Source organism: Sciurus carolinensis, unplaced genomic scaffold (genome assembly GCF_902686445.1).
Source record: "Sciurus carolinensis unplaced genomic scaffold, mSciCar1.2, whole genome shotgun sequence".
Lineage (NCBI taxonomy): Eukaryota > Metazoa > Chordata > Mammalia > Rodentia > Sciuridae > Sciurus > Sciurus carolinensis.
This window is the reverse complement of record NW_025920158.1, coordinates 561,028-580,498: the sequence shown is the minus strand read 5'-3', so window position 1 is coordinate 580,498 and position 19,471 is coordinate 561,028. Positions and strand designations below refer to the sequence as shown.

Below are 19,471 nucleotides of genomic sequence, written 5' to 3'. Positions count from 1 at the left end.
CCTGGGTTTCAGTCTTTCAAAAGGTTCATGTCCTCTGAATTGAATAGAGGAGTCAAAAAATTCCCTTCTTTGCTTAAACCTGGGCATTGGAAAGGAAAACAGACATTTGTTCACCTGTCTGGAGATAGTGACCTCTAATATTCATCTGTTTCTCTAAGCAGGTCCCTCTCACCTTAATTCAGATGCTTTAAACCATATATCATTGAATTCCTGCAGGATCATGTTCTATAGTCGCTTACCAATGCTCCCAGTAGAAGTGATTTTCACCTAGTCCCATTCTTAATTAAATCTAATGCAATAACATAAATTCCATGTCTCACTTTGTTCAGAGTTTCATTTTGGTTCTTAGAGATCTATCTTAGAACAGAACCCATGTCTGGCAAATCAGTTTTCTTTTTGAGTCTGTTTCTTAAATGGACTCCAAAGACTTATTTTAAAAATAAAAATAAACACTTCACACTGTTTCTAATTCTGAGGTCAAATCTAGTGCTTCTGGATGAACTAAAGGATTATTTACAAACATACAAATATGTATTGAGCTCTTATGCCGACAAGCACTGTTCTAATGTCAAAAAGACAACAGCAAAGTCTAATAACTCTAAACATTGTTCCACAACATTCTTTGCTCCAGTTGATATTGTGTTTCTATCAGGATCATTTTCTGTTATCTTCACTCAAAATCCTAAGGACTAACACCATTCAATCTTGTGCTTCTCTGTCTTCTTCCAATTAACTGTAAGTGCCTAGTGGACTGCTCACTTTTCTGCATTTCCTGGAAGTACCAGCAGCAGAGTAAAGGGTCTTCTCTGGGGTCTCCTGCTCCACAAGGTTGAGGGGAATTTTAGGTGTTTGTTTCTGATCACTCTTTGGCTGCCTGTGACAACTAATATATTCATCCAGTCGAGTGACTGGTGCTGATAGCCTGTTCCTAAGTCTTCAGTATAACAGTAGATTGCAGAGCTTTCTGGGATGAATATTGCAATGAAGGCAGTGCCAATCCTCACTTTCAATTTAGCTGTTGATCTCCATGTGTCCCACCAAGGCTAATTTTTCTTGTTTTTCTGGTCTGCTCTGCTGACTACATGCCTTGCCTTCACTTCTATTCCAGGTGCATTCCAAGGCTCATTCTGGACACACACACCTACACACACACACACACAAAACTCTCTCTTAGAAATTGCAAAAAGAGAATACAAGGTCAAGTTGATAAAGTGGGCAGGTGCTGTTTGCCTGGAATTAAAGGAACAGTGAATGAATTAGAAGACAATAAGACACATCAGAGTTATAAAATAGCATTAGGGGTTAAAAAAATAGCATAGAACTAAAGGAAAACCTATGAGTAGGGAACTAAGTGCAAGAATCACACAATCTTTTTTTATATTTCTTTATTTGTTCTAGTTAATTGTACATGACAGAATGAATTTATTTTGATAGATTATACATAAATGAAGTGTAATCTCTCATTTTTCTGATTATACATATTGCAGGATCACATCAGTCATGCAATCATACATGTACATGAGGTAATAATGTCTGTTTTACTCTCCCATCATTTCTTCCCCCATATCACAATCTTTTCTTAATCATTAATACTCTAATCTTCATCTATATTTTGGTATCATATGTAGGACATGAAGAAATGTATGGGAGTCACAGAAAATTGTTTTAAATATTCAAATGTTTTGATTTTTTATATGCAAAAAATATTTTTTTATGCAAAAATCTTCACTTGTCATGTAACTATCTGAGACACAAGGGTTAAGGTTGTGCTTTAGTAAGAGAGGAAGTTCAGTGAAAGTGATGTATAAGTACATAATTGGGTCCAGCATAAGACTATTGTATCCTAATAGTACCTTAAAGTGAAAAAGAGATAAGAGATGGCTTACTGAGAAATAGGCAGATTAGATTGCTAGAAAAGAACATTGGCTAACAAGAACAATACTTTCTAATCTGAACGAAAAATAACCCTATTTATCTGTTCCCCCAAGTTCATTTCCAATTGATTATAAAAAGAAGTAGGTCACTTTTAAGTCAGCTGACGACTACACTCCAGCCATTGCCATTTAGCTGAAACACAATCTTGAAAATAAGGAACAAGTACTTTGCTTGGTAGATATAATCTCTCCTGGGAAAGGAAGGAGGTTTGTCAGTGAATGTTCCTGCCTTTAACCCTAAATTCCTATCACATAATTCAGGGAAGGGTCTTGCTCCTCTCTGCCATCATGCATCAATACCTAGTACCTTAATAACATGTAGTATGCCTGCCTATCATAAGTTCCTCCTTCTGTACCATCCAAATGAGGAACTGGGTCAAAGAAACTAAACTCTTCATATGTAACATTACAGGGACAAAAATGTGCCCCCAAAATGGGGCAAAATTGTTCCCTATCCCCTTGTTGGAGTGGAACATAATAGAAGATAACTCCAACTCCATAATTAGAACTTACCAAAGGTAAAACACATTTTTGAAGAAATTTTGTATTCCTTAGTTGTGGCTTTAATTACTCTCCTCTCCCTAAGATCACAAGGTAAACCAACAATGGCTGGGTTTACATTGTTTTACCCTAATGCAGCACCCAAAACAGGCATATATATGCACACAGCAGTAGATTCTATGTATTGTAAAATCTTCAAAACTTAGGCATTAAACATTTTTCCAAATGAAGTCCATCATTTGAATGTGAACAGCTCAATTTGTTCCTCATTTCAAAAAACATTAACTAACCTTTGCACAGCACTGCTGGTGTGCCAGGCACATTTGCAAATACTTTGCCTGCATTATCTCATTTAATCCTCATGAAACCCTTCAGCAGTTATAGTTCCCAAAGCATCAATGATCACATTAAGTGTAAATAACCTAAATGTGCCAGGTAAGAAACATTAATGAATCATGATTAGAAAACATGACCTAACGTAGAAACTTATTTCAAATGCAATGATATATGCAGTTAACATGCAAGTGGAAAAGGATATATTGGACATTGATCAACCAAAAAAAGTAGGACTGGCTGAATTTCTAACAGGTAAAGTTGGCTTCAGAGCAAAGAAAATTATCATGAACAAAAGATGTTATATAATGGGTCATTTATGTGAAAAGTTTATAATTGAGTCACTGAATATAAAGACAAAATGCATCAAGAAGACTTAATAGTGCTAAATGTGCAGGTGCCAAAGAGTAATGCTTAAAAATGCATGAAGCACAACTTGATAAAACTTCAAGTATATATAGAGAAACTCAACTTTATTGTCAGAAACTTTAGAAACTTCCAAATAACTGAATGAGTAAAATGTCATCAAGGATGAAGAAAACTCAGCAACATCATTAAAACACCAGATATAATTGACACAGAACACTCCATCCAGTAATACTAGGATACACATTCTTTCCAAGGGGCCACAGAAAATATATTGAGTAAGACTATGTCCTGGCTCTTAAAATAATTCTCAATAAATTTTAAATAATTGAGGTGAAGGTGATACAGTTTGTATTCTCCAACCACAATATAGTTGAAATACACATCAATTACAAAATACCAGAAAAATGTCTAAATACTGGGAAAATCAGTTGTGAACAAAAAATTCCAGGGGTCGAAGAGGCAATTTGGAAAAGAAACTGTCAAAAATCTGTAAAGGATCTTAAAGTTTACCTTAGTGGCAATCTCTTAGGTATGTGTGTTGCTGTTTCATGGATGCAAACAGAAGAAAAGAGCAAACCAGGGTATCAGGCAAGGACAACATCGGCACAGCATGTCAAACACTCTGAGCATCTCTTACCTTTCTCCTCAAATCATGGAATGCTGGGCAGCATGGCGGATTCTGTGCACAATGTGGGCTTGCCTCACAGCAGAGAAACCCTGAGATCAAGGAACCTGGATGTTTTGCAATGGTTAAAAGCAGATCTAACACTTGCCTTGGAGGGTGACATTATCTTTATTATTATACAGAGCAAACAAAACTGCCCTTTCTCCAGAGGAAGATAATATTTCTAGTTTAAAAGTCTATGCACAATTCAAATGTAGTTGAAAATTAGGCTAGAACCAAAAGACAGTTGTACCTTACTTCTAAGATATTCCAGAACATGAAAAGTCCATGGAAAATTTCATCCAATAAAGAAACTGTCCCTACTTTCATAAAACATTGTAATAGGTGCCTTAGTCATTGTAATGGAAGCAATTGATTTGAATGTTACATAGGAAAGTAAAATTATTAGTACATGATATGACAGTGAACACAGAAAATCTAAAGAACATGCTGTGTAGTATCTTAATTAAAAGGAACATTAAAAACACCATGTCCCTGAATGCCCTTGTTTTGATTTACATATGATGTTCCCCAAAAGCTTATGTGTGAGACAGTGCAAGAAAGCTTGAAGGAGAAATGATTGGGTTTTATCCTTAACCTAATCATTGCATTAATCCCTGGTGGGATTCACTGAGGCAGATAGGGTGTGCCTGGAGGAAGTGGCCCATTGGGGGCGAGGCTATGGGGCATATATTTTGTATTTTGAGAGTGGAGTCCCTCTCTCTGCTTCCTGATCATTATGTGAGCTGTTTCCCACTGCCACACTCTTCAACCATGATGTTTAGCACCTCCTCGAACCTGGAGGAATGGAGCCTGCTGTCTTTGGACTGAGACCTCTGAAACCATAAGCCTCCAAATAAACTTTTCCTCCTCAAATTGTTCTGGTCAGATCTTAGAGTCACAGCAGTGAAAAAAAAATGACTAAAAAAGCCCCTTCTCCAAAAAAACCTAGCCCTTTAAGGTAACAGAGCAAGCCTGGGCCTGAATGTCCAGATACCTATTACATTGAAGGAACATGATTTCTCTTATGCATGCTGGGAGAACCCAGGAGGAGGAAGAAGTATAACTGTATGGGTTAGTGCAACAGGCTTTCCTTTCCCTTTGGTGTTTTTGAAATTATGTGTGATGTTTGCAGTAAAAGTTACATGTATAAAATGTTAATACCTAGAGTCACCACTGACAAAGCTATACAGAGAGTCAAAAACACTATAAATAAATCTAAGTGAAATTCTAAAAATTGTTTAACTAACAGAGACAAGTCAGTGTTACCCAAAGAAAGCAACTTTCTTGCATACATGCAAGATAGGATAGTTGCTCCTTGGAATATTGATCATAAATGAAAATCAAGCAAGCTATTGAAGATGATGTCACTGCTTCTACAGCCTAACATACGACACTCCTCCCAGTGGGGACAGGTGCAGAATTATGGATATTGTGGAAAGGATATGGGTCACTTGTTCAGGTGGCCAGACAAAACATCATGAGAAAGAGGAGATTTGCCAGGCAAGTGACATAAGGACAGAGGAGCTCCCTGATGGCCTGTTGCCATTGAACTCTTCTTGGTGCAGTCTCTTATCTCTTGGAAGTTTTTCCCCCATAAATCATACGTTTCCTATGCTGTATCCAGGTACTTACTTTGGCCTGTCTGCAACCTACCCCACTGTCCTGGCACAACTGGGCTGCAGACAAGACTCAGTTATACGTAGGTATATATAATAGAATCAACATGGGAAGTTAGCTAGATGACAGAATTCAAGGTCAATATATAAAAACATTATTTCAATACTCTATCCACAATAAATAAAAACAAAATTTTAATTACAACACAATTCAATTAGTATAAGAGATCAAATATCTAAGAGTTAATCTGATAAAATATGTGAAATTTCCCAAAAAAAGGAAAAACAAAATAATACTGTTAAGAAATAGTCAAAGACAAATATATACCACCTTCAGAGTTTGGGGAACTTAGTATTGTTAAGACATCAATTTTATCCAATTAGCCTTAAACTAAATGTTCAGCATAGTCCTCCTTCAAAAAAAATTTCTTGTACGTGTGTGTGTGTGTGTGTGTGTGTGTGTGTGTATTCTAAAATGTATATGTGAGCTCAATTGGGTAAAAATTGTGAAGGAAACTTGGAAATGGAAAACAAAGAGAGTTTTCACTAATGGTTATCAGGTTGTGCTACTAAGATACAGCAGGTAGAATAATTTCACTTTGGTTTAAAAGAATAGAGCATGTAGAACATTCATATTCTGTAATTAATTATGCCACCACCACCTCTGTAGTTACAATAAGCAGAAGAGAATGGTCTTGTCAATAAAAGTTGAATTCTTCGAGTCTCAAAAAATGAACTTTAACTCTTGGCTCACCACATAAACAAAAATCAATTCTATTTGGATTGTGGTACAAAAAACAAATGGTGAAATAACACAGCTTTCAAAGAAAATATTAAAGAGTGTTTTCCTAAATTTGGGGATCCAAAATCAGTTGATAATGAAATTTTTTTTCTAAAAAATATAGGCTTCATTGAAATTAAGAAGTTATATTTAGCAAAAGCCATCTAGGGAGGAAAATGGGAACAGCAACTCTGTAGCTCACTTGACTCCTCATAAGAACACCTGACACAATGTCAACTTCTTCTGATCTTGTGGTAAATAAGACAATGGCATTATATAGCAGAAGAACAATCAGGAGGATTTGAACCCAAAATGTTTTGTAGGATGTGCTTCATGAACTAGAATGTTTCTCTAAATATACCAGAATTTTGTGCATTTAAGAATTAATTGGAGGAGAGTGCAAATTAGTTACGTAAACTCTCTGGTCTTCATGCTTCCTCTGAGTTGACTTGCACCACACAGATTGTAAGTGGTCACCTTTTCCTTCAAACCATTGTATGTCCTCTTTTATAGGATAAAATGAAGATATTTTATATATATATAAAATATATATATAAAATATATATATAGTAAAAAATATATAGTAAATATATATAAAATATATATATATAGTAAATATATATATATATAAAATATATATAAAATATATATATATAGTAAATATATATATAAAATATATATATATAGTAAAAAAGTAATAGTATCCAAAACTTAGGAGATATATAAATTACTACTACAAAAAAAATTTTTTTAAATTAGCCCAATAGGGAAAAAAAAAGAAAAAAGAAAAAGGAAAAAAAAAAGGTCTCAGTGTTTCATATTTATATGTGAGGATATTTTACTTCACTATTCAACTGGAAAGTACATATTAAAAACATAAGGTGTTAGCCCTGAAGCACAGCAGCATGAAAATCAATCAAACAAATCACAAACTTATCAGCAAGTAAGCAGGACAACAGAAATTGTCTACCATAAGTTTTTGAAGTGAGTGTGAATTGACATAATTGGTTTGGAAAATGGCTTGACGGTATCTAATAAAACTGAATATAGTATACTCTGTATTGCAGGAATTTCATTCTTAGGTTATATTTTTTGATGGAATTCCCTGTGTTCCTCATACAGTGTATCCCAGTATACTCAAGCAACAATGTTTTTTAATTGCCCCAAACAATGAACAATCAAAACTCAAATCAACTTGGTTGCTTATAATTTTCAAACAAAATACTGGGCAAAAAATACACAGAAATCCTGTCTCAAGCATACTGTATGGTTTCCTCTATTAAAACAAGTGGGAATCTTGTTATGTTACTCATGTGGTTAATGATTAGCACTGTGGATTGAGGGGGTGAGAAATGACTGGGAAGGTAACTGAGGGATCTTCCAGGGATTGCACTGAAGTTTTCTCTTGACAGCAATGCTGGTTGCACAGACTGGTAGGTTTAATATGTGACAGCCTGTCACACTGCACTCGTATGGTACAATATTGGTGAGTGTCACACACCAATTAGGTTTGCATTGTTTTTAAATAAAAATCCTAATTCATTAAACACACACCTGTGATTATGAAATAATAAAAGAGCAAAAATGAAGAAAAAAAAATGTATTTATTAAAATTAACCTGAGAAAATAACCTTTTTTTTTTTAAGACAGGATTTATTTATCAGGAGGTCTGAAGAAAAGAGCTGGTGGGAGCGCCACCACGGGAGCAGGCGACCCCGCGGCCATGCCCGCCACAGTCTAGACTCATGTCCTCCTCATCATCCTTCTTGTCTTTAGCGTCGCCTTCCTTTGGAAAAGCTTCCACATCACCCTTGTTGGTGGCCTCCACAGTCTCTGCAGGAAGGCCAAACTGGCACATGAGGGGCCCCAGCTGCCCCGAGTCCAAGGCCGCGCTGAACATGTCCAGGGCCTGTTGGAAATGGGGCGAGCTCAGTGTGCTCTGGATCTCCTCTGCAGTCTGGGGCAGTGACTCCCCGAAGGAGGTCAGTGTTGGCGAGGATGGGTGCCATGATCTCTAGCGTCAGCAAGCTGGCGAGGTCCACCTGCTGGCTGCCTCATGGTGGCCAGAATACTCTGGAGGTCGCTTAGCTGGATGGGCTGGGTCGGGCTGGCTGCTGTGCTGGTTCCATTACCTGAACTGGGCACAGAGCTTGGGCTGGTTGCCGAGGCGCTTGCTGGTGCAGAGGGGGCTGGGGTGGCATGGGCAGAAGAGGTGGTGGAGGATGGGGTGACCGCTGCCGACTGGCTCCGGGAACTGGACGAAGAGCTACTGGCAGGAGGCCCACCGCTGCCCAGCAAGCTGGCCAGACCTGGCCCAGTCAGAGCCCCACAGCCACCCAGTCCCCCAAGGCCCACTGGTCCATGAGCTGCATGAGCTGGCTGTGATGCATGTTCCCCAGCAGGCTCTGCAGACCGCCCTCACCACCCAGCGCGGAGGGCTCATGGCCCCCACTCCCACTCGCCCCCAGGGCCCCAGGCATGTGGGGGTGGTTGTTCAGGTACTCGTTGACTTCCCAGCAGTGCTCCTCATCCTGGTGGGTCTTGGGCTCCTGCATCCAGAAGAAGAGCCGCTTGGATCCAGCCTTGAACTTGAGCATGGAGACCTTCCTGCTGGGGCACTGAGGCACGTGCTTGAACTCACAGTCATCGGGGAAGATAATCAAGTTGTCTTCCACAGTCCCTGATGTTCTGTCCTTCTGGCAGAAGTGAATGAGAGAGTCGTCGGTCTGCCGGATGTACACGAGCCCTTTCTGTTTATCCAGAGTGACCGTAGTGCCTTTCAATGACATTTTCCCTGCCTGAAACTCCACCAAATACTCGGAGGACCCCCGAAAGCCTGGCACCAGGCTTGGGAAGAGAGTGCCTGAAGTTCTTATCCCTTGGCTGAGAGGTGAGGTCCCGGTTTGCTCTTCCTCCTCGGCGCCTGCCAGGCCCCCCAGAAAATAACTTTTAAAACCTTCAACTAAAGGAATAAAATAACAAAATGTTAATCATTTGATGTATAAAACTATAAATTTACAAATAATCATGGGAAAATAAATGGAACATAGAAAAGTGTTGATATCTTCACTAGACCAAGAAGTATTAGAATTCATTAAATACATGTAATTCTGACAAAGGAAAATGTATAGAGGTTATGAAATATGTAATTCATAAACATCAAATAAGACAACAGAAATATAAACAACATTTGATCACAACTGTAATGTAATATTTGAAACAATTAACTATGAAATGTTTTTATCTAATTGGTGTTGCTTTACATATGTGTGTGTATGTTTTTATGTATACATGTGCATATTTAAATCTGTATGTGCACATGTGCAACTGTGCACATTTATATATGCATCTGCATATGTAAATATATGGGTATCTGCATATGAATGTAAATGTGTGTAGACATATATGAATATATGTGTGTATGTAGATATATGCACATGTAATAACCATTAGGTAAGATATATCAAAGGGGTGTGGGTACATTGCAATTTCCTTAAAGCAAAAATAATTTTATTCTCTAAATAAATAAATTTAACAAATTATATACTCTTTAGTATAAGTTTTCATCTATTAAAATGACTAAAGATAAATCAAGGAAAGAATACAAAAGATATATCTACCAACATACCTCTAGTAAGATACTAATGAAAACTATTATTCTTTCAAGAAAATGGAGTTGGTAAAATAATGATATATTCCCAGATTTTTTAGTATACAACAGTTATTAAATACCAGTATAGAAATAAATAATAAATTAGAGCTGTCATGAGAAGAATTACATAAAAGTACAGTACTATATTTCCAATATTATAACATATCAAAAGATGTAGGTACATATAATTATGTATGTACAAAATATTAGCAACCTTTATGCCTCTGTGTCTTATGGATTTTACATTCATTAATATTCTGCAGTTACAAGACTATAGTTACTTATAATAATTATAAATTCTTTGTAAGAAAAAAGGAGAAAATAGAAAATGGTATATAACAAGTATTTCTCTCAAGATAACAATTTGTTAAAATTTATAACATGACGTGTCAATATCCCTCATATGTAAAACTCAATTTAGTAAGAAATGTGACCATAGTTTGATATTAAAAAAGGGTTAAAATCAGCATGTTGCAGGTGAGAAACTATGAAACTGTTTCAACATATGGTAAAATGGGCATAAAATAATAATTGGAAGTATCTTTGGGTTATAAAATTTAATTTTAACAAATTAAATTATTATTTTATTATTTCATTTGTTTTTTTTTTCTTAGTTTCACATGACATTAGAGTACATTTTGTCCATATATACAAACATGGAGTGCATCTTATTCTAGTTGCAGTGCCAGTTTTGTGGTTGTATATGATGTGGAGATTCAATGTGGTATATTCGTATAGGTATAAAGGAAAACTATGTCAGAATCATTCCTCTGTCTTTCCTGTCCCTTTATTCCTCTCTTCCTTTCATTTCCCTTTTCATAATCTACTAAAACTCTATTTTTCCCCTTCTCCCCCTTGTTGTATGCTAGCATTCAAATATAAGAGAGGACATTTGACCTTTAGTTTTTTGGGATTTGCTTGTTTTGCTTAACATGAAAGTCTCTAGATCCATCCATTTACTTTCAAATATCATAAAGTCACAGTTAGTTACAACTGAGTAATATCAAACTGGGTATACATACCACAAATTCATTATCCATTCATCTGTTGAAACGCACGTAGGTTGGTTCCTTATCTTAGTTATTATGAACTGAGTGCTATAAACATTGATAAGGTTGAGTCACTGTAGTATGCTGATTTTAAGTCCTTTGGCTATATACCAAGGAGTGAGATAACTGGGTCAAATAGTGGTTCCATCGCACATTTTCGAGGAATCTCCATACTGTTTTCCAGAGTGGTTACACTAATTTGCAGTCCCACCAGCGATGTATAAGAATATCTTTCTTCCCACATCCTCACCAACATTTATTGTTGCTTGTATTCATGAGTGTTGTCATTCTGACTGGAATGAGATGAAATCTCACTGTATTTTCATTTTGCATTTCTCTAATTGCTAAATATGTTGCACATTTTTTTCATTTATTTGTTGACCATTTATATTTCTATTTTTGTGAACGGTCTGTTTAGTTCCTTTGCCTACTTATTGCTTGGGTAATTGGGGTTTTGGTGTTAAATTTTTGAGTTCTTTATATCCTAGAAATTAATGCTATAGCTGTGGGGTAGGTGGCAAGATTTTCTCCCATTCTGTAAGCTTTCTTTATTGTATCCTTTGCTGTAAAGAAGGTTTTTAGTTTGTTATAATTCCATTTATTGATTTTTCATTGTGTTTCTTGCTGTGAAAGATAGAGTGTTGGGCCTACATTTTCTTATACTAGATTCAGGGTCACTGTTCTAATGCATAGGTCTTTTATCAACTTTGAGTTGAGTTTTGTATAGGATGAGAGATATGGGTCCAATTTCATTCTGCTACATATGGATTTCCAGTTCCCCAGCACCATTTGTTGAAGAGGCTATCTTTTCTCCTATATACATTTATGATGCCTTTGTCTAGTGTGAGATAACCAAATTTATGTGACTTTGTCTCTGTGTCTTCTATTCTGTTCCATTGGTTTTCATATTACTTTGTTGCTAATAACATGCCATTTTTGCTACTATAGCTCTGCAGTGTAAGTTAATATCTGGTATTATGATGCCTCCTGCTCCACTTTTCTCACTAAGGATTGCTTTGGCTATTCTGGGCATCTTTTTTTTCCAACTGAATTTCATGTTTGCTTTTTCTGTTTCTATAAAGAACATTGTTGGAGGTGAGGTGAGGCTAAGCATCATCGCAGAAGAGTGTGGCAGAGGGAAGCAATATACGTGATGATCAGAGGCACAGAGACTCCACTTTCTACATACAAAATGGATACCCCTTAGCCATGCCCCCAATGAACTACTTCCTCCAGATACCACTCAATCCCATCAGGGATTAATGCACTGATTATGTTAAAGCTATAACCCAATCTTTTCTCCTCCAAACCTTCTTGCATTGTTTCCCCTGTGAACTTTTTGGGGACACCATATGTAAACCATAACAATGGAATAATTCGAGGAGGATTGGTGTTTGTTTTTCTTTGAAAGTCTAGTTGAACTAGGCTGAGAATGCATCTGGTCCTGAGTTTTTCTTTATTGGTTGTCTTTTGAAGATGTCTTTAAACTCATTGCCTGAATTTGATCTGTTTAAATTTTCTATGTCCCCCAGTTAAATTTGTAGGTCATATGTGTCTAGAAATTTGTCAATGTCTTTAAAATGTTCTGTTTTATTGAGCATAAGTTTTCAAAATAGTTTCTGATTATCATCTGTACTTCAGTAGTCTGTCATGATATTTACTTTTTCATTGCAAATTTTAGTAATTTGAGTTTTTCTCTTTATTAACTTCGCTAAAGGTTTATCAATTTTATTTATTGTTTAAAGAAGCACCTTTTTGATATGGTGAATTTTTTAAAAAAATTTTGTTGATTTCAATTTTATTTATTTCCACTCTGATTTAATTATTTATTTTCTTCTACTGCTCTTGGTGTTGATTTGTTCTTCTTTTTCTAAGGCTTTGAGATGTAATGTCAGGTTATTTATTTGGTGACTTTCTTTTCTTTCAATGAATGGTCTCAGTACTATGAACTTTTCTCTTAGAACCATCTTCATCGTGCCCCAGAGATTTTGATATGTTTAATTTCATCATCAATTCTGAAGCTTAATTTTGCTGGGTGTAGTTTTCTTGGTTGGCATCCATTTTCTTTCAGAGGTTGTTTTATATTATTACAAGACCTCCTTGTTTTAAGGGTCTGGGTTGAAAAAAATCAGCTGAGATCAGAATTGGCCTCCCTCCAAATATGACCTGTCATTTCCCTCTAGCAGTCTTAAAAATTTTATCCTTACTTTGTATGTTGGGTATTTTCATAATACATGTGCATTAGTGAAGGTTCGTTGTAATTTTGTATATTTGGAGTCCTGTGAACATCCTGTGTCTGATTTTCCATTTTTAATCTTTGGAAAATTTCCTGATATTATTTCATTGAAAAGATTGTGCAGGATTTCTATCTCCTTACTGAAGTGATTTTTCACTTCTTGGATTTTCTCTCTGAATTCACTACTTAACTATGAATTTTCTAAATTCCATCTCTGACCTTTCTTCCACTGTGATATCATTTTACTCTGTTAATGAGGTAATTTGGTTTGTTTGGGATGATTGTTTCTTTACTTTTCCATAATCTTTGTAAGTCTACCCATTTATCTGTATGAATCTGAGGTGACAGAGCTTCTAACCTATTAATTTACAGTGTCCCTGGAAATTTTCCATTTTTTCTTGAGGTATATATTACACACAAGAGTAGTAGTCAGTGACTGTCCAAGTCCTTCTTCTTCTTGTGGAGCTAGTGGAGTAGCCCATTGTCAGCTCCCCTTCTTGTTAGCATGAGGTGGGGCAGATTGGATGTTGTAGTCTTCTCTATTCACAGTAAGGGGTTGCTCTCGAGTTCTGTGAGAGGAGTTCCCAGAGGTAAAGATCCTACAGACAGTGCTTGGGTCCAGCTTTGTTGAATGACATTTGTTCTGAAGATTTTAAATCAGCACACTCTGGAGCCCGGCTGCTTCTGATCCACACCAGCAGTCCAGACCCCTGGAGTTTCCCCTGGGTTCTGCTTCTGCAGCAGAGGAGTCAGTCTTTCACCCTGTTGGGCTCAGGTACAAAAGGATTGAAGTGAATGTTCACTCCCCTGACCCAATCAATTCCCGTTCCTCCCCAGCTGGTTCTGTGAACCATCAGACTCAAAGGGTGAAAGGCACCCAGGATCTCTAGGGTATGATGTCCTGAATTCCCCTGGATACCACACTCTTCATGCCTAAATTTCACCTGGTTTTCTAGTCACACTTGGGTCATTTGGTGAGCCTCTGCCAGATCAGGTTTTAGGAATCAGCTGGAATTACACAGGTCTGGGCACCAGGGTGTTGATGCACACTCTCTGGCTTCCATAGTACAGCTGGAAATAACAGTGGCTGTCTTGGCTCTGTGTGGGTTACCAAGAGAAGCTCAGTGTCTTTCCCACACAAGAATATATTGTGGCTCTCTCACTGAATCAGTTTGAGAATGTCTTTGACCACTGATTTCTCCATTTCAAGACACTCCATAGTACCACCTGAAAAGTGGTTTTCTTAGTCTCCCTGTCCAGTTTGCCTGTGATGGATCTGCATAAGGGGCTGCTGGCACCAGCAGGGGATTTTTTTCTTTCTTTTTAAATTTATTCTATCCAATTTTCTGAGTCCCTAGGTTTTCTGAGAGTGTAGTATTAAATTGCAGTAAGGTTTCTTTTGTTACCTACCACAATGAAAAGTTGTTTGTTTGTTTTCCTGGTCCACATCACAGAGCAATTTGGAAAGCAAACTTCTCTGCTCTGTCATCTCAAATATAGTAAATTATGGTAAGGTAGTAGATGTAAGTATTTACATATTGGTGGTGAAAACCTAAATATACAACTTAAAACTACTTTTTGCAATCAATATGTATTAATACCCTACAACATTTTTTTATATTGACCTGATAGCCTCTAATTTTTTTGCTCTAACAAAATACCTGAGGTTTGGTATGTTATAAAGTAAGAGATTTATTTAGCTCACATTTTGGAGGCTGAAGATCCAAGATAGGACAGCTCCTTTTGTTTCAGCCTTTGGGAGGGTCTCTATGCATTACAGTATGGCAGATGACATAATGTTGGAAGTACGTGGGAAAGGAGAGAGCACATGATGAGAAAAGAAGCTGGAAAGATTCAGGGTGAAGCTCACTTTTTTAAATAAAAACCTTCTTATAGGAACTAACTAGTTTTCTGTGAAAACTACATAAATTCCTTCAGAAGACATGGCTCCTACTAACATCCATGTCTTAAAAGTCCCACCACCCCTCAAAACTGCCATACTAATGGTACAGCACATTAACTTTTGGAAACACACTAAAATTACATACCACTAGAGCAACCCAATTTTAGGACTATATGCTCAAAATTCAAGACTGAATTTTAGATGCAGAGATATTTCTTGTCATGGCACTTTTAAGAGTAAAGCTAATTTCTGCCTAACTGTACTTTGAGTGTGATTTTTGCTTGAACACACACACACACCCCTAAACTAGAAAATGTATGTTAATGATTCTTCTCCATATTATATGATACTGTAAAAATAGTTTGATTGATAAGTCACTTAAAATAGAAGAGTTAAGAAGATTCTAATTACGCCAACACCACACATGAACAGAGGAAAATAAAAACTTTTGTTATTTCCATTTGTGGAATACAAATAAATATTTTTTTATGGTTTTTCACAACTGTCCTAGTAAAACTTTCCTCTGAATTGAAAATGCAATATTTGATCCACAAATACAGTTTAAAGATAAAGTACATTTATTTCAAACAGGTACTAACATGGAATGTGAAAGGAACACGGCTGTAGCCATTTCTCCCCTGATTCTGCCCCCTCCACACACACTTTTTTTCAATCTGGATTGTTAACTTTCTCATTAGTCATTGGTCCAATCAGCCTGTGGGCTTCCAATACTTAAGGGTAGTTCCCCTGCTATGAGTGCTCTTTCTCTTTCTCTCGCCCTTAAGGGCAGACATTCTGTTCATCTGCTTATTAAAATCTCATGTGAGTTCCCACATCCAGAGTGGTTTTCTGGGTTCTTTCAGATTGAAGATTTAGAAACAGAAACAAACAAACAAATGTTTGGTAAGTTTTCTCAAAGTTTATTACTTTGAGATAATTGAGATAATTGAAAATAGATTTGATTCTTATTAGAAGTACTTTTTATTTAATAGATGCATCCTTTAAAGGTATCTGAGAAAACTACATTGATATGACAATGTGTTAAGAATTATAAAGTCATTACTATCAGAATTAGGACACAACATTCCTTTAGCATTATACACTTTTTCATAGGAGCTCCTAACATTTCTACTGTTGATCTTGGACCATGAACTGTTCAAATACATTCATCTTAAAGTTGGATCTCCTTTTTATTGTGCCTTGGTATATTTAAATGATATGTAACTAGAAGAATGATGAAGATTGTAATTATTATATTTTGACAAAACAAATGGATTCACTATTAAAGTTAAAATTACATTATATTTTTATTTTTTAGCATACCCCAATGAAAAAATGAACTGTTTTATCATTGCTGATTTGGTCAATGAGTTGCTAAATTTGTAAAATTTTGGCCTAGTTAATCATGGTAAAAAGGAATATTGAATAAAATTTAATATACCCTAGAAAATCCTATTAGTTTTAAAGCGTATTATCGATGGACATACTTGTAAAATATACTCTATACTAACATAATAGAGATATTTAACCATATGAACTGCTAGAGTAAACAAAGATCAATGGTAGCTTCTGAAAAAGGATATAAATTGCATTGTAAACATGTTTTGAAAATTTTAAATCTCAAATCTCAAATAACTTTGAAATAGTAACACCTCCTTCTAGTGTTTTGGAAACACTTTACACTGCATAATATTTTTGCAGCATTTCCATCCAGGAAAAAAGAAATCAATTTTAAAGTTATCTTGCTCAGTTTGTTCTACTGAGCAAAGAAACACTCAACATTTCCTTAGAACAGATTTTTATCCATAAACAACATTGCACCTTATGGTAAAATTTTTAAAAATCAGGGTTTACAGAAGGAACAGCTGAGACTGCTAACATTTCTGTCTCTAATTGTTCATATACTCAATGACGGAGAGAGGTGAACCCTCTCTCATGGATTTCTGACAAAGGGATATATTTTTTCTTTTGGGATACAAAAGCCTTAGCCTGTTCCATGGCATAAAAGATTGAAAGAAATTTTATCTTCTTTTTTTAGTGAGGTATGATTTGCATATATTTAACCTTTGCATAATTTCCCCTTTTCATGAATTCAACCTTTTTAGTGCACAGTACTTGGAATATTGGCAAATGAATATAACACAGTAACTACCACAACAATCAATTCACATCTTACAGTAGTCTATTCTTTTTCTTGGGGAATGTGCAGTGGATGTTTAAAACTACAGATGATGCTGCACCTTGTATATGTTACATTTTTCCTATACATATATACCTATGGTAAAGTTTATGTATTCAATACAGTAAGAGATTAATAACACTAGCCAAAAATAAAACAGAATAATTTAAATAACATTCAGCATTAAAAGCTAGGTGAATATGGTCTGTTATGGTTTAGATATGAAGTATCCCCCAAAAGTTCATGTGTGAAACAATGCAAGAAAGTTTAGAGGTAAAATAATTGAGAGATGAGATTCTTGTCCTGATCAGTGCATTAATCTCCTGATAGGGATCAACTGGGTGGTAGATAGATAGGGTGTGGGGGAGATGGGTCACTGGGGATATGATTTCAGGTTTTATATTTTGTCCATGGTGAGGGGAGAGCTCTCTGCTTTCTGATTGTTATCTTCTGAGCTGCTTTCCTCCTCAAAGTGTTTATTCCACCATCTTCTGTCTCACTTTGGGCATAGAGAAATGGAGCTGGCCATCTATTGACTGAGACCTCTGAAACTGAGCACAAAATATAATTTTCTGCTTTTAAATTTGTTTTGGTCACAGTGGTGAAAAAGCTGATCTCTCTCTCTTTGAAGAGTCAAGACAAGAATCACTATGTACTTTCAGACCATGGTTGACCATGGCTAACTGAAAATGTATGTTAGTTGACTTTTCATGCTGTAATAAAATACCTGAGTAAGAAAACTTCAAGGAAGAAAGTTTTTTTTTTAAGAAAGTTTTTTAACTCACAATTGTGGAGCTTCCATTCCATAGTTGAGTGGTTCCTTCTTTGAGGGAAGAAGTTAGATCTCAGGGGGATGCTTTTGGAGGGAATATGGAGACCTTCGTGTTTCCTTCTCTTTTTCCCTTTTCTTCCTGGTTCCCATAAGCCAAGCAGTTTTCTCCCCTATTTGCTCCCACCGTGATGTTCTGCCTTAATGCAAGACCAAAATCAATGGACCAACCAGCCACAGACTGAAATTTTCAAAATTGTGAGGCAAAGTTAAAGTGCTTTCTCCTTTTAAGTTGGTCAGCACAGGTATTTGGTATAGTAATGGAAAAGTGACTAAAAGTGTTAAAATCCCCAACTTTAATTATGGATAGGTCTACTGAACATTCCATTTTATTATGTTTCGCATTCACATGTTTTGAACCTGTTATGTGACACACATTTGCAATTATTAGGTATTTTGGGGAATGTGTCCATTTATCATGACATATATTTCTTTTTATTCCTGCTATATTCCCTGTTCTGAAGTCTAGTCCCTCCAGCTTTGATTAGCATTAACATTATGTACTTTTTACATGGTGCATTTTTAAAGACATTAACAATTATGTGCAAATATTTAAATAAAATTTCTAATAATTACATATTATTTGTTTTTGCATTTTTATTAAGCATAAAAATCTGTCATTCAATGGATATGTTTACAGCATTTATACTTAAGAAAAATATTAATAGAATTATATTTAAATCCATTACTTTGCTAGGTTTTTGTTTTGTTTTTATCTAGTCTAGTTTTTCTCCTTTTCTGCCTGATTTTTAATTAATGAAACATTGTCAATGATTTAATTTTTCCTCTAAATTTTTTTTCCTTTCAAAATACTTTTATTTAAAATAAAAAATTAAAAACAATCAGAAAAAAAAAGCCATCACAAACCCTGCCTTTCTTTTAAATCCCAAGCACAGAGCAGTTTGGTTTCCACCCTATTGCACGTGGTCCGGCCTGGTTCTGAATCAGGAGGCTGCTGGGGCTGGGCTGGGGTCCTGCCAAGGAAGTGGGGTTCAGCCCGGGGGAAGGAGACCAGCCCCTCCCGCTCCCTCAAGGGACAGATCCTGGGTTTCTAGAGCCACCAGCAGCCAGCTCTGGCACACCCACTGTCGCCAGACCCTACTGTATCTTCCCTGAGGCCCCAGTGGTCACAAGGGGAGCGGGAACTGGAGGGAAAGGCAGAAGAAACATGTGAGCCAGAGGTCAGACTTCCAGAAACAAGAGTCTGGTTAAGGCATTTGGAACAGATAAATTAAGGAAGACCCACCTTCACAGAAGGCTGGGGTAACCAGACACACACACATGCAAGTTTGTGGAGCACTGACATGGGAGGAAAGGAGCTCACTCACTCTCTGGAGCCCCCATCAACACACACAAGAGTCGCATCCAGGGATCCAGCCCACTGAGGTCGCTGTGAGGAAGGGTTCTGCCTCCACCATAGTT

At 36.5% G+C, this 19,471-nt stretch overlaps 1 pseudogene; it reads right to left on the bottom strand.

Annotated features, from left to right (window-relative positions):
• Positions 1-7,861: 7,861 nt before the first annotated feature.
• Positions 7,862-9,071, bottom strand: LOC124974635 (proteasomal ubiquitin receptor ADRM1-like; annotated as a pseudogene).
• Positions 9,072-19,471: the final 10,400 nt, after the last annotated feature.